Below are 15811 nucleotides of genomic sequence, written 5' to 3'. Positions count from 1 at the left end.
TGTTCGTGAGGAAACGCTGAAACAAAGCGTCATGTCAGTGGGAAATGTGTTTACTGAATAAATGAATTTCCACGCAGAGTAACCCAGATCATAAGGGCTCCATGTTCAGAGAAAAGGGAGGAGAATCACGGGGTGTGGGATGGAAAACCACGGGGTTCCCAGTACGAAGCCCACACTGGGTGGACACAGATGGGAACTGCACACAGGCCATCTTGTCTAACTCAGGCCAGGAGGATGTGGGGGTGGGGAGGGGTGATGGGAAACGAGGCAGGGCAGGTCCATAAAGCCAAGTCAAGGACAGATTGGAGGGGCTCTGATGCCACACTAAGGAGCGTGGACTTCCTTCTATAGGTAATGGGGAGCCATTGAAAGTTCTTGAGCAGTGGCATGCCACAAAAAGAGCTCTGCTTCTGGAAGACACCTCTGACAGCAATGGGATATAGGGGCTTAGAATGTCAGGGGCAGGAGGCAGGGAAGGCCTCGGCCGTGTCCAGGTGGGAGATAAGAAATGCCTGGAAACGGGGACCCCGCAGGGGAGGGCGAGGGGTGTGGAGGAGAGAGAGCAGGAAGGGGGACATGGCAGGGATCCTACGGGAGGAGGCCTGAAGCTGATGGACGTGGGGGAGGCCCCCACATGTGTCACGGGTACCAAGATGAAGAACCAGAGGCCGAGGGAGCCCCAGTCCTGCTCCTTTTGCCCTTCAGGAGTTGACTCTGCCTGGAAATTCATGGGATCTGAGCCACCGACCCACCTCGCAACACCTCTGCTTCTTGGTCCATGCAGCCCAGTAGTTCACACAAAACGCAGGAGACCGCGTGCTGAGACAGGAAGGCACGAGCGATGTGACACGTTGTCCTGGGAGCCAGGGGGACAGGGCGGGAACTCCACTCCCGCCACCTCCCCAAGGCCTCGAGGATGCTCCTCTCCCGCGGCCGCCCTTTTTAGCGGGAACATTGGGGAAAACAAGAATCAGAACACCCTTTCAATCCGATGACGACCCTCCATCCGAGGGTGCGGGCACTTGACAAAGGAGACCCCCAAGGAAAGCGCAGCCCGCTGAGGGCAGAGGGGTCACGACGCTGGCACGGCGGCAGGACAGGCTCCCGGACAGAGGCCCAGCCTCCTGGCCTTCGTGAAGACACGGCTGATGCATCTCTTTATTCTGAGTGGCCCCGAGTCCTTCAGCCTGTAGGGCTCCACCCGTCCAGGGACACACGTCAGCCGCGACGGCCTGACCCTCCACACACAGACTCGTGCTCACGGTGGCGCCAAGTGCAAGAGCAGATCCGCCTGGAGACGCGTTCCTGACGCGGTGCCTTGTTGGCGGCCAGTGCTAAACGGGGTGGGGGATGTGTTGTGAGCTGGAGGGGAAGCAGGAGAGGGAGAGGTGGAGGAGGAGGAGGAAGCAGGCACAACGACAGGAAGCCTCCCCCCACCTGGCTTTCAGGGGAGGCCATAAGGGTCTTTAAGCCTCCAGGTACCCCGCCCCCCACACATACTCTTGGCACGTCCGTCCTCAGTGTTCCAGCCACACCCAGCAACGCTGGCTGCATTCCAGAAGCCCACAGAGTGCAGAGCTGGACACCCAGCGCCCACATCGCCCTGCGAGGAACGCTGTGGGGTCACTCCAGAAATCAGCCGTGAACCGTGAGGGCAGCACGCGGGGGCCGTGAGGAGCCACCCAAGGGTCTGCCCCGCAAGGAGCAGGGCCGTCTCCCTGGGTTTAAAGACAACTGCAGCTCCCATCGGGGCAACGCCGAGGGCACGTCTCAGTGGGGCCCCGGGCCCTCTGGGGACACAGACGTGTCTTCTGGACGGAGCCCCTCAGGGCCACGCAGCCCACGCTTCAGCGGAGTGAGACAAGGGCGAGAACATCTTGTTCTTCTGTAAAAATGACAAACGAGACCCTTTGGTTTCAGGGGCCCCGCCACAGGCAGCACGGGGAAAAGACTGACTTTACTCAAGGTTTTTTTTAAGTTGAGAATTCACTGCTATAAAAGGCAAGGACTCACGATGCTCATAAAAGAAAGAAGACAGAGGGAGACTTAGAAGGAAGTCAGGAGTCGCTCTGTTCTCCAGTTCCTAATTTACACACGCACAGAGACGCGCCTCCTCCTCCCCCTCTCTCCGTCTCCCTCCCCCTCTCTCCATCTCCTGCCCCCCCAACCTGTGTTCCACCCCCCTACGCTCCTGGGTCATTTCCCAATAGCCTGTCTGCCCCCCTTAACCTTCAGCTGCTCCAGGTTCCAGACACCCCTGGAGGTTGGCAAGGGTGACACAGGCAGAGAGCTCAGACAAACACAGGTGTCACCTGAAACTGCCGGCCAGCGCTTGGTGACCCCTCCAAGATGGCGGCATGAGGCTGGTGCCCCTGGAGCCCCTGACACCTGTCGCTGCTGCTCTGAGGCCTCCCCTCCCCCTCCTGTAACTCCATCCCCCATTGGTCTCCGCTGGCCACTCAGAGACTGACATCCTTTTGAAATGGTGTGTGCACATGGCAACAGCATTCGCTCAACAGGCGCATCTTCCTGGTCCCGAGACAAGAGGAGACGGGAGGGCAGAGGGCCCGAGCTGAAAGTCCACACCAGCGCCTCCAGACCCAAGGGTCAGGAGAGTGGGGCTGGGCGTCCTCGCACTGGTCCCAGCCTAGCTCTTGGCCTCAGGATAAAAACTAGAAGTGGACAGAACTGTCCGCGAACCTGCAGGGCGTGGGGCCCAGAGCGGAGCAGGGACGTCAGGAAGGGGCGGACGGACGCAGCCTGCCGCCGTCATCGTACAGCAGCCCACCGGCCAGGGACTGGGCGGGAGTGGTTAGCGGTCGTAATTCACTGTGTTCAAGTCACGCCTCCCAGTGGCCCAAGGGAAACGGTGGACTAATTTTTTTATTTAGGTGAAATTCACACAGCATAAAATGAACTATTTTGAAGTCTACGATTCAGTGGCCTTTAGCACGTTCACAGTGCTGTGCAGCCACCACTTCTGTCTAGTTCCAGAACGTTTTCATCACCCCAGAAGGAGCCCCCTACCATTTAAGAGTCGGTCCCTTTTCCCCTAGCCTCCCAGCCCCTGGCAGCCGCCACGCTGCTCTCTGTCTCCACGGATTTGCCGGTTCTGGACGTTTTGTACAAGCTTGATCAGACGGTACCTGTCCTCCGTGTCTGGCTGCTTCCTCTGAGCGTCGTTTCTGAGGTCCGTCTCTGCTACGGGGCGTTGTCAGGCTTCGTCCCTTTCTGCAGAGGGATAACAGGACTAGCTTCCTGTCACTCAGGCCCACAGCTACAGCTTTTTAAAAAGCACTGAGGCAAAGCAAGGAAAAAACAGCACTCGGCCATCCATCGCCACCTTCACACCTTCCATTTTCCCCCAAAAGTAGCGGATGGGTAAGGAGGGCCTGGGGGGCCAGGGAAGGGCCAGGGAAGGGCCCGGAGCGGCGGGAGCAGGAAGCCTGTGGGACGGCACTGCGAGGGCGGGCGGGCTGGAAACCTGGGGGTCGCACCTCCTCTAAGTCGCAGCCCCACGTGGCCGTCGGAGGCACTGAGCCCTCCACGCTGAGGCCTTGGCTGCCGCTGCACCGTCCCGGCAGGGGGCCGCATGTGCAGACCCTCAGCGGGGCCTCGGGATGGCGGAGTCTGCCATTCACGGGCAGCTCTGAGAACCAGCTCCTTCCTCTGAGCCTGACGTCTGCCGCCAGCGACTCGGCTGCCACCTGGCCCAGAGCAGGCGACGGGATGCTGGAGACGGACGGGGGACGCTCAAGTCACAGGGCCTGAAAACACTTGGATCTCTCTGAGCTGGAGAAGCAGGGCCACTGGGGACCCAGACCCCTGCAGCCCTGGCCCTGGCCCTGGCCCCGGCCCGGCTGTGCTGGGCAGAGCAGCTGACTCCTCAGGACTCAGTTTTCCTTCTTGTGGGAATGGGTGCGTTGGCCAAGATAGGGGTTCTGAACGTGGGGCGAAATCAGGGGGTCTGTGAACTTCGAGACGCTTCTGCAGTTATGAATGAAGGCCCTTGGCCACAGCAGAGTCAGCAGTATCTGCCACTTTGCCACACACAAAACCCCAGGCATTTTCGTATCAGTGCCTGTTGTGGGAGACACCTTGAAATATGGCTCACCTCGATTATTATTTCCAAGTTAAGGTGGTTCGTGGACCTGCCACTATCATGCTATTTAATGCATTAAAAAAGAAGCACATACAGCGCCAGTGGCATAGTGGTTAAGTTCGTGCACTCTGCTTCGGTGTCATGGGGTTCACAGGTTCAGATCCCAAGCACAGGCTTACACACTGCTCATAAAGTCACGCTGTGGCACTGTCCTACATATAAAATAGAGGAAGATCGGCACACATGTTAGCTCAGCAACAATATTCCTCAAGCAAGAAGAGGACGATTGGCAACAAGTGTTAGCTCAGGGCCAATCTTCCTCACCAAAAAAAAAAATTAAAAAAAAAACACGTGCAATAGCCAAAAGACAGAAAAAAACCCACATGTCCAACAACCAACAAAAAGATAAATAAATTGTGGTCTATCCATACCCTGGAATATTATTCAGTCATAAAAAGGAATGAAGTTCTGACACACGCTACAACATGGACGAACCTCAAAAACGTTACGTTAAGTGAAAGAAGCCAGACACAAAAGACCACATATTTATGATTCCACTCTGTGAAATATTCAGAATAGATAACTCAGCTCCATGGAGACAGAACACAGATCGGTGGTTGCCGGGGGGGCGGGGGGTGGAATGAGGAGCAACTGTTTGATGGTCACCGAGTGTCCTTTTGAGATGATGAAAATGTTCTGGAAGTAGATCGAGGTGGTGGCTGCACAGCATGGTGAGTGTCTAAATGCCACTGGATTGTGCGCTTTAAAACGTCTCATTTTATGTCATGTGAATTTCTCCCCAACAAAAAGGAAGCATATATAACAGTATCTCATTTTTCAAATCCTCTGGTAATTGTATTTCAGTGCTAGAACCCTAGGACATTTCTTCCATGCATTTAACTCCCTTGGCCTCGCCAGACGCCAGGTCGGGGTCCCCTGGACTGGAAGCTCTCCACGGCCACTCTTGGAACCTGTTTTTACCAGGAGAGGTGCAGTCCCACCTCCTGGTCCCCCCCAGGCCCATCCTGGCTCCATGTAGAGAAGTTGCTGGTGGAAGAGGAGCGCCGGTTTCCTCCGGCTTCACCGCTAAGGGGGCTGGGAGCAGACAGACGAGGCAGAGCCCCCAGGCTGGCCCTCTCGTCTTGCACTTAGCGTCAGTGTGGAAGGCTCTCCCACCTCTAGGAGTCGTCTCTGAGAATGCAGACGTCCCGGGAGAGGGGAGACCCAGCCGGGTGGATCTGCAGGCAGGTGAGGCTGGACCAGGTAGCGGGTAAGAAGAAGCAGCAGGAGGTAAGAGGGGAGGCTGACAGAGGACCCGAGGGTGCGAGGCTGCCCTGGTGTGGGCCCAAGACCGGCTTGCGTCCCTGAACAGGGAATGTCATGTTACTCTGCACCCAGGAGGTGCTGCCCGTCCCCCTGGGAAGGGTGCAGAGCACCCTGGCACCTCTCCCTGATCCCACCAGTGCTGAGCCCACCCTCATGCCCCCACCCCCACTGGAAAGTGCAGCCCTCCAGCCTCTGAATGCAGTGCTGCTGATTTTTTTTCTTTTTTTGGTGAAGAAGATTTGCCCTGAGCTAACATCCGTTGCCAATCTTCCTCTTTTTGCTTGAGTAAGATTATTGCTGAGCTAAGCTCCGTGCCAGTCTTCCTCCACTTTATATGTGGGACACTGCCACAGCATGGCTTGAGGAGTGATGTGTAGGTCCATGCCCAGGATCCGAACCTGTAAAGCCTGGGCCACTGAAGTGGAGCGTGGGAACTTAACAACTATGCTACTAGGCTGGCCCACCGGCCGATTATTCGTGACTGGAAACTTTGATTCCCGGCGGCTGTTTCCCACCCTTCTGCATCCACATTCATGTGCCCCCACCTGCTCATAAACTCCTGGGGAGATAAAAAGCAGTACATGCCGACTCTGCTGGGCAACGTGCGAGGTGTCTGTAAGCATCTCGTGATCGCATCTCGTCCTTCCTGCAAGCCCACGCAGTAGGCACTGTTCACGGATGGAGAAACTGCAGCTCAGAAAGGTGAACCTGTCGCTCGTGCAGAGCTGGGACTCAAACCAGGATTCAGGCTCTCTCCTTCATACCCCCTCCTGCCCTGGGAACGTCACCTCTGTCTTCAGAGTCCTCTCGATGCTGCATAATCGATCACCTCAACAGAATGCTGCCGAGCTCCTGCCGCGAGCCAGGCACTGTGCTCGTGGGCCTGGGAGTACGGTCGTAAACAGAAGCTCATGTTCCAGATAAATCGACCAAAAGGAGACCTGGAGACAAGGAACTCAGCAGGGAACCTCAGACGGCAGTGAGTGCTGCCTGAGTCAGGACGGCCCAGGTTCTGCTGCAGAAACAGAGCAGCTGAACTGACAGGTCTCATCGTCACTTACCCCTCAGCACACGTGGCCCAGCAGCTCTTCCCGGCAGCTGTCCTCCTAGCGGTGGCTCTGGGATCCAGGCTCCCCACATCCTCGGGCTCCTCCATCTTACACTAGTGGTCACCTCCGTCACTGTAGAAGAGGAGTAGAGAATGCCAACAGTCCCATCAGAGGCTCTGAGGCAAGGTCTGGAGGTGGCCTGTGTCACCTCTGTCCACAACCCACTGGCTCCGACCTAACCAAGGGAGATTGGACAACTCGGTCTCCTTCTAAATGCAGGAAGAAGAAAATGAAATGGATTTGGTGAAGACAGGACAGTGTCTCTACCATGCAACGAGAAAGGAGGTAACAGAATGATGGGAGAGAGAGTGACTGAGACGAGGGACCCATTTTAGATGGACGGGTCAAGGTCAGTGACTTGAGGGATCCAGGCAGGAGAGAACATTCTGGTCCTGGGGTACACGGACAAGTGAAAATGGTTGGTGCCAGAAAGTGCCTGGCATGGTCAAGGGACAGAAAGGTGGCCAAGCAGAGGAGTCGGGGTGAGCGAGAGAGAGCAAAGACAGGGCGTCGGACGTGCAAGCAGGTCAGGCGGGCAACCCCAATCCACATCAAATGCTATAAAACCTCCCACCGCCTGCCCTCCCCACTCCCTAGGGACCCTGACCCGATCATTCCCGCCTGGAGCTTTCCGTTAATGCTTTTTCTTTCTAAGAAAATAACACATACGCCCAAAAGTGCACAAATTATAAGTGTGTGCCCATTGAATAGTCACAAAGTGGACAATTCATGCAGCCATCACCGAGATAAAGAAACAGAATGTCGCAGGCGCCCAGAAGGTCCCCTCTCGCCCTATCACCACCTCTTCCTCCCCACCAAAGATAATCGCCGTCAAGATCTTGCCTGTTCCTGAACGTCATATGAATGGAGTCATACAGTTTATACTCAATTTCGTGGCTGGAGCCTTTCTCGCCACATTATTTTGTGACATTCGTTGAGTGCAGGAGCGCTGTTTCGTGTCCCACTGCGTGAATTCTCCACAATTCCATTTGGCCACACTACCGCGAAGGGCACGCGAGCGGCTCCCAGGGGAGGCATGAACAGCGGGGCTGCTGTGGTCACTCTGGTGTGTGTGTTCTGGGGCACGCGTGCGTGTATTTCCATTGGTGGAGATCTGGGGGCGGGGTAGCTGGGTCCTGGGCACATGTACATTCCAAAGCAATTGTTTCAGTTTACACTCCTACCAGCAGTGTATGAATGTTCCCGCTGTCCTATGTCTTTACCAACCCCTGGGGTCACCAACGTACCCACGTTAGCCATCCTGGTGGGCACATGGCAATATCTCAGTTTGCATGTCCCTGATGACCGATGAAACACTGCTGGCTCAAGTCTCTTTCCCATTTCTCATGAACTCTTTTTCGGTCATATAGATAGCAAATGTCTTCTCCTGCCGTGTGCTGGCCTTTTCACTCTTTTAATGGTGATTTTTTTTTTTTTTTTTTTTGGCTTGAAGAAGATTAGTCCTAAGCTAACATCCATGCCAATCTTCCTCTACTTTATACATGGAGCCAGCACCTCAGCCTGGCTGATCAGTGGTGTAGGTCCGTGACCAGGATCCAAACGCGTGAACCTTAGCTGCCAGAGTAGAGCACGCCCAACTTAACCACTACAGCTTAGGGCTGGCCCCCTGTTAATGGTGACTTTTGGTGAACAGAAGCTCTTAATTTTAATGTAACCCAATTTGTCAATCTTTTCCTTTGTGGTCTGGGCTCTTCGTTCATGAAGATGTTCCAGACATTCTTCTATTTCATCTTCTAGAAGATAGACTTGATTTCCATGGATAGTGTGTGGCTAGGGTCAATCTTCCTCTTTTTTCTCAGGTGGCTTACCAATTGACACAGGACCATTTATGGCAGAGACCATCCTTGACAGTGCCACCTTTATGTCATATGCCCTTACGTGCTGGGTCTGTTTCTGGGTTCTCTGTCTGTTCCCTGGTCTGTCTGTCTGTCCTCGTATTAGAATTTGTTTAACCGGCCGTGGGGACTCTAACATGCAGCTGGGATGAGAACCACTCGTCTAGGACCTTGCAGTTTGCGGTGACAGGTTTGGGTGTCAGTCTCGATGCAAGTACGCCGATGCCCAATAAAGGATTTCCAGAGGAGAAAGAGACGAATTGGGGACGCGGGAAGAGTGGAGGCAAGCTCCCGTGCAGTGGGTGGGAAAATCGGGGAACAGGCTGGAAGTCAAGATGCTCAGAGCCATCCGTCCTGCTCCCCACTCCCTCTCTTCGCCTGTCTCCAGACCTCCAGACGCCGCCAAGCCAAAACTCAAAGCAGGAGAGACGAGGCGAGAAGGCGAGCCTCCTGCCTGGGTCGCCAGCCACTCTTCAGGAGCTGATCCCTCCTGCGACCGCGTCTGACTCCCACCCCACCAGGGCACTTCCTATAGTTAACGGCTAGGTTTTAATTAAACATTGATTTGCTACTAATTAGTCTAATGATTCGTCTTGGGGAGGAGACAGTGCTGTCAGACCCCATAAAGGAGGCGGGGAAGACAACGCAAGATTATGGCTTAGGTGGAAATGCTATTTCTCCCTCCCTCTGGGCCAAATGTTTTCTATGGTTCTGGTCTATTCTAGATGATGCTTTCAATGTGAATTTTCCTAATCGGTTTGAGTCTGATGCAGTCCCAGGTGACCGAGGCAGAGAAGATCGAATCTATTCGCCTTTTCATCAGATTTCAGCCTCTTAACGCAGCTAGAGAGCCTTTCCCCACTTAGAGAGGAATTAGTTTCTGTCGCCACAATGAAGTCATCCTGGGCTGAGAGGCTGTCCCCTCCCAGGTCCTTTTTCGGGGGTCAGACCTCGCCAAGGACTTCTGAGATGCGAGCACGGCTGAGCTTCTGCCCCAGAGCAGATTTTGCCAGCACCTAATGCTCCGTGTCACCTTTTCCTCATCCTCCACCGCTTCACCCACACCTCCCACAGTGTGGACGCAGCTGTGGTTTTACTCCGAAAGCAGAATGTCGTTCCCATGCAACTTGCTCTCCATAAAGGATGGGCGCAGCCTCCCTCCACCCTCAACCCAGAAGAAAGATGGAGCTGCTGTGCGGGGACACAGCTCAGAGCAAACTGCGTTCGAAGTTACCCTGTTAGAAGTTCACTACGCAGTAAATCTTAGAGGAGGAGGGACGATATGATGATAATAGTTAATCACCGTCCTGTGTCTTTTGTAAGTTTGGATTTACACAGAATAGTACAAAATCCCCTTAAAGCCGTGTGTTGAGCACAAAGCTTGGGAGAGAACAGAGGTGCGACACCTGCAATCCAGAAAGAGTCGCAGCACGGACGCGGGCTACAGAGGAAGGCAGGTCCAGACAAGCAAGGCTTGCCCACCTTGAAAAGCCTCAGCCTTGGCCTTCGGGGGCTCCAGGCGCTGCCAGAAACACCCACACCCCAGCCAGGGCTGGAGAAAGCACTGGAAAGGGTCAGAAGCCACTGGAACGGTTTCCTTTGTAATTGTGGTAAAATACCCGTGACATAAAATTTAGCATTTCAACCATTTTTAAGTCACAGTTCAGTGGGCATTCAGTACATTTACATTGTTGTGCAACCATCACCCCCATCCACATCTAGAACCTTCCATCTTCCCAAACTGAAGCTCTGTCCCCATTACGCACTCACTCCCCATCCTCCTCCCCAGCCCCTGGCATCCTCTATTCTGCTTTCTGTCTCTGTGCATTTGCCCACTCCGGGGGCCTCATACAAGTGGAATCACACAGTGTGTGTCCTTCTGTGACTGGCTGATTTTACTCAGCGTGACGTCCTCAGGGTTCACTCACGTTGTAGCAGGTGTCAGGACTTCCTTCCTTGTTAAGGCTGAACGATGCTCCATTGTCTGGATCTTCCCAGCTGTGTGTGTTCATCCATCGACGGACATTTTGGCTGTTGTGGGGAATACTCATACTTCTTGATCGTGCACGTAAATTTAGATATCTGAGTCTTCGGGTGAAAGATTAGGTTAGACCGGACTCTGTGCAAACCCCCCAATCTCTGCTTTACTCTAAGTCGGCAAGGGGACCCAAGCTTTCTCCCAAGCCCCATCCTGAGACACCATCAGCATTTTTACACCCCGTTTCATCAATTCTACTTGTCATTTTCCAATAGCTTCAGCCACACAAGCACACGGGATCTATCCTACACAAACTTCTATAGTGTCACCAAGCCTCGGCCCGAGCTGGCCATGTCCGGCCTCTTCCCTGGGAAGGCAGCCTGGAGCCGAGCCGTGAGGAAGGAACTGGAAGCCAGAAACCAGCGTCTGAGCCCCAGCTTTGCCCCAACTCAGGCGAGTCCTCAGGCCTCTCTCTGCTCCTCTGTAAACTGGGGGCCGCCCCTTCCGGCTCCGGCAGGCCCCAGCGATTCTTTATTCGAGTGCCCTGCACAGTCGCTCGGGGTCACATCACGGCCCGGGCGGGGCCCTGGGCTGAGCGCCGTGCGGGAGGTGTGGCACATCTGAACCCCAGATTTCAGAAGGAGAAGTAAACGGAGGAGGGCCGGGGGATCTGGCAGAACGGGGACGATGGCCTGAGCTGCCACGGCTGCCTTCTCAAGGCATTTCCATCACCGCAGAATCTGAGTGGCCACCGAAGTCCGAATATGTAATTGGGGCCAGGCCTCCTGAGAGGCACATTCCTGATGGAGTCACAGCAAGCCCCACCATGGCTTTGTTGTGCTCAGTTTAAAAGTTAGGAAATTGGGGGCACCAAGCTGTCATGTAACGTGCCCAGGGCCGCACAGCTGACCCCAAAGCCCTGTGGCAGAGACAGCGAGCTGGCACCGAAAGACTTGGGCTCCCTCGCCCCAGAGTTAGATGCCCCTCGGGGACTGTCCTTCCCACCGCACCTCCGCCGCATGCAGGTGGGGCCAAATGTCTGGTCCTGACCGAAGGCACAGGATTGGAAGAATGTGGTGTCCCTCCCAGACTGAGGTAGCCACCTCCCCAAAGGACCATCCCCACGTTCTCTTCCCTGCCGAGGGGGCTTTGGGGGCCCTGTCTTCAAGAGAGCAACGTGGCAAGGTGGAGGGAGCTGGCCCTGAGTCCCTCCTGGGGAAGGGCCACCTGACCAGGGCCTCTGCGCTGGACATCGTGCGAGTGACAACAGGCGTGCAGTTGAGTTAACTCAGGGGGCTTGGGGACCGATTCTTACGGCAGTCAGCAGGACTGGCTGACATACCGCCCCACACTGTCACAGCCGCAGCCCCACGGATGGCCTCTGACCTAATGGAGGACACCAGCATGGCAGGGGCCATTTGCATGCGTGTTCATAATGGACAAGGCCAACACGGATCTGGCCGCATTTTCTTGCCTCTGGAGGATGGCCCTGCTCAGGCTCCCATGCTGAGCTCAGAAGCCTTTGCCGAGGGATGACCTGGGCCCGGAGCTGGTGGTACAGAGAAGGCTAACACACAGCCTTCGGCCCTGGATGCTGACGAGCAGCGGGGGACAGAAGGGCCAGGGGCAGTGACATGAGGTCGCAGGACACGCAGCCCAACCAGAGGCTCAGGAGCAGCTTCCCAGACGAGGCGATTCCTCAGCTTGGTCTTAAAGGGAACGCACAAGTGGGCCTGGAGCAGAAAAGTGGAGAGGGCGTCCAGGCAGTGGATCCGGCGTGAGCAAAGGCACAGAGGCATGAGGAAGCACATGTGGGCCAGGACTGTGGGGTCTAGCAGAATCTGACCTGGTAGACAGGAGGACGGCAGGCAGCAGGGAACCGCAGGCTGTGCTGGGCAGCACCGAGGGATCCTGGACAGCCAGGACCCCAGCGGCCGAGCTGAAGGAGGGGAGGCACATGAGCAGACTGCCACCCTAAATTTATCACCTTAGCAGCAACGGGGAGCGTGGTTCTGGAACAGGCCAGAGGGAGGAAGACCATGAGGAGATGTACCCGATGGTCCTACTAGCCATTTGGGGTCCAGACAAGATAGAAAGCACCCCCACTTTTCAGGGGTTGGCAGTAGGCAAAGACCCAGCATCACATGCCCAAAGGAGAAAAAGAGAGGGAGATTAGGTCATGAGAATGCTGGCGCGGCAGCTTTACCGCCAGCCCAGGCACAGACACTGAGGGACTTTCAAAATCCATCTTTGGAGGGAGGCACCTCTGGAGTCAGCAAGCCCGCCACCTGAGCAGGGGGACGTAGCCACGACCCCAGTCCTCGGGACGAGCAAGGGAGCAGCACGCCGAGCTGACAACACACCCCATCCTTAGGGACGGGCCCCTCCCGCCTCCTCCTCAGCTCACTCCTCCGCCGAGAGGCCAAATGGCCTGAGAGAGTCTCCCCTTTCCCCCGACCCTGCTTTCACTCCTGCGCTGTTGCCATTTGGAGGGCGTGCCATCATCCTGCCCGCCCCCTACGGCGGCTCACCCTCTCTGCCCTGTGCCCCGGGGAGCTCAGCTCCAGACCTGCAGGGGTGACAGCGCCCTCCTACCTGTGCTCAGCCCAGGGACAGGAGTCCAGGCCAGCACATGTGGGAGACGGCTCCTTCCCAACTGGAGGGCCCCAGAAAGCTGGTCTTCGTTCCAGAAGGAACCTGTCCGGGGAGGGGACAGGTTCAGGTCAAGGATGCAGGTTGGATGCGGCCCGCGTCAGGAATCGGGAAGCCTGTGGACCTTGAGCTGCCCCATGGAACAGCAGCACGCTCATCAGGACCCAAGGCTGCCGGCATCTCCCCAGGGAGGCTGAAATGGGTCCAGGCCCTGGGTGAACCATGGAGATTAACCGGACACGCTGCAAGATCATCCCCTTATGCTTTCCTTTAACTAATCATTGAAATAAAAGCTTGAGACCTGCCTGCCTGGGGAATGCGTTCATCAAGGGACAGGTCCACGCTTGAGGGCGGAGCCCCTCACCGCCGGAAGGCTGTGGAACAGCACCAAGTTGTGGGAGCTCAGGGAGGGAAGGACCTCTTCCAGCTAGAGGCAACCGGAAGTCTTCCTGGAGGAGGTGACATTTGAATGGGGTCCTGAAGGATGTGCAGGAGGATTTTGAAGAGTGGAGATACTCAGGCACATGCCCCACACAGAGGTCCTGGGCCAAGGGATGAGGGATAGAGAAGTTCAGATGGTAACAAGATGCAAGTGGGGCCATGACAGTCATGTGGGACAGGACTGCCCCACCGGAAATTCACTCAGTCATTCAACAAACATTATTTGGCTGCCCAGGGCCGATCGCGAGGCACTGAGGCTACAAACGGAGCTGAGCGGGTGAGTAACGAGGCTGAGCAGGAGCAGGAATCCAGGGCGCTAGGGCACTGAAGTGAAGCAGGATTGCAAAGAGCCTTCCAGTGGGCAGCTGTTGGAGACGCCGGACAACAGGGGAGATGGGGTCAAACCGCGCAGGGGAGGAAGACAACAGCAGCTGTTTACCAGGCTGGTGCTTCCCAGGAGTAAGTGCAGGCCCTCCCCGAGCCCAGCCTCCCCTGGGGACCTGCATGTCCCGAGCGTGGGAGAAACACGGAGCCACTCCAGGGGCCGCGGGCCGTCTCCCTGCCCACGTGAATTATTTCTCGCGTCCACCTCAAGTCCACGGGCCTCCTGTGATCCGTGCGTGGCTGACCCTTCCTCGCCACCGGCCTGTCTTTGAGGTGCAGCTCTGGCCAGAGGCATGGGTTTCCCGCATCCCTCCGCATCACTTGCAGGACTGCAGGTGTATTGATCGCTGCGCACAGCTCGTCAAACGCAGATTGGGGAAAATCGATGGGGTTAGGGCACGGGGCAGGCGGCTGTCCTCCAACCCTGGGGTGAAGTGCGCTCCTCGCTGACTTGCGTTTTAAGGATAAAGAGGCAGCTGTCCCTTTTCCCAGAATGCATTTAGGGATCTTAATCTCTTCGTGGGGGGAGAAAAGGCCGCTCTCAGCTGACGTGTGGCCCAACACAGCCTCAAAATGAAATGGCCTCCTTCGAGGGCAAAGGTCTCAGTTGGGGCTCACCACTGTCGGCCACTGGCTTTGTAAGGTGTCCAGCCAGCTCTGCAAATTGAAAATCACTGGGAGGTTCCCGAGACGCAATCAATGGCAACAAGGACTAAAGCCGGAGCTGTGGACTGAGATAGAGGGCCAGGCGGCCAACGGAAAGGTCCAGGGCTGCCCAGCCAGGCATGCGCCCAGCCTCAACTGCTCGGCCACCTGACTGCCAAAGACCCACAGACACTCAGCCCAGCGGGCACCACCTCAGTCCCTGAAGCTGCAAGACACACACACACACACGCACACCATTATCTTGCTGCACTGGCTGAAATTTGTTAGCAGTGGGGAGGCAAAGGCCCCCATCCGGGGCTTTCCTGCTTTCCTACAAAGTAATCTTCCACCAGCGCTTCTGTATTCCCTCACCTGTGCAGAAGCACAGGATCTCCAAGCCCAGACCTCCTAGATGCCCATTTATCCCAGGAACTGGGGCAGCGGCTCCCAGAGGCCCCTCTGGCCGGAAGAGAGGGAAGGAAGAGTGTTCCCCCAGCCCTCGACGGTGGCCCCAGCTTCACCGCCGTGTTTGACACTTTCTCGGACCCCCGGGAGGGAGAGCAGGAGCCTGTGGTGGAACAGGTGGGGCGTCCTCGGGGGAGGGTGGGGACAGTGGGGACGGTGGGCCAGTCCATGCCCGCAGGCTCCTTCTCCCAACCAGCCTCAGAGTCTCGCTCCCTCAGGAATAAAACAGGCACAGATGAAAATGTTATGGCTGGGCGAGATGGCTGGGCCGGCCACATCTCATGCCTGGAAATTGCTTCTGTCTCAGTGGCATCCGGAGAAGCATATCTGAGGACGCTGACAGGCTGGAGTGCATCCTCTGGGTAGGGGAGAGGCGCGGCACTGAGTCCCCGGCCCTGAAGAGCACAGGCAGGCTGCCAGACACACTGGTCTGGGGCCCTGGACTGCAAATCAGAGATAGGGTCCAAACTCCCCTCTAGTCAAGGAGGATGCCCAGGGGCCAGCCTCAAAACTCACAAAAGCCAGGCCCTGCTCAGTCACGGAGCTTCCCGCCAGGAGCAACACCGGCCCTCGGGGAGACGCAGAATGCATCAGCAACAAAAATCATAATGTCACTGCAAGTGCCTCTGAGTGCCAGGAAGAGAACGAGGATGCTGTGGTGAGAGGTGCCGGGCCGAGGGTGGAGATGTGTCAGCATCTGCGGGTTGTCGGGAAGCCTGAGCCGAGGACATGGGAGCTGAGATCTAAAGGATGGGAAGGCGTATCCTCCAGGGCTTAGCAGAGAGGCAGAGCCCCAGAGACGAGCACGTGCACCTGTACAGGCGTGCACACACACACATAGACACACATGTGT

At 56.3% G+C, this 15811-nt stretch overlaps 1 protein-coding gene across 1 annotated transcript in view; it reads right to left on the bottom strand.

Moving 5' to 3' along the window:
- RBFOX3 (RNA binding fox-1 homolog 3) overlaps positions 1–15811 on the bottom strand; it is a 510574-nt gene that overhangs the window by 480418 nt on the left and 14345 nt on the right. Inside the window, exon 3 of the mRNA XM_070559786.1 lies at positions 6490–6609. The gene's annotated coding sequence lies outside the window, so the exon portion shown is untranslated. The remainder of the gene's footprint in view (positions 1–6489; positions 6610–15811) is intronic.

This window comes from Equus przewalskii, chromosome 10 (assembly GCF_037783145.1).
Source record: "Equus przewalskii isolate Varuska chromosome 10, EquPr2, whole genome shotgun sequence".
NCBI classification, from domain to species: Eukaryota; Metazoa; Chordata; class Mammalia; order Perissodactyla; family Equidae; genus Equus; species Equus przewalskii.
This window is presented reverse-complemented; position numbering and strand designations above follow the sequence as displayed.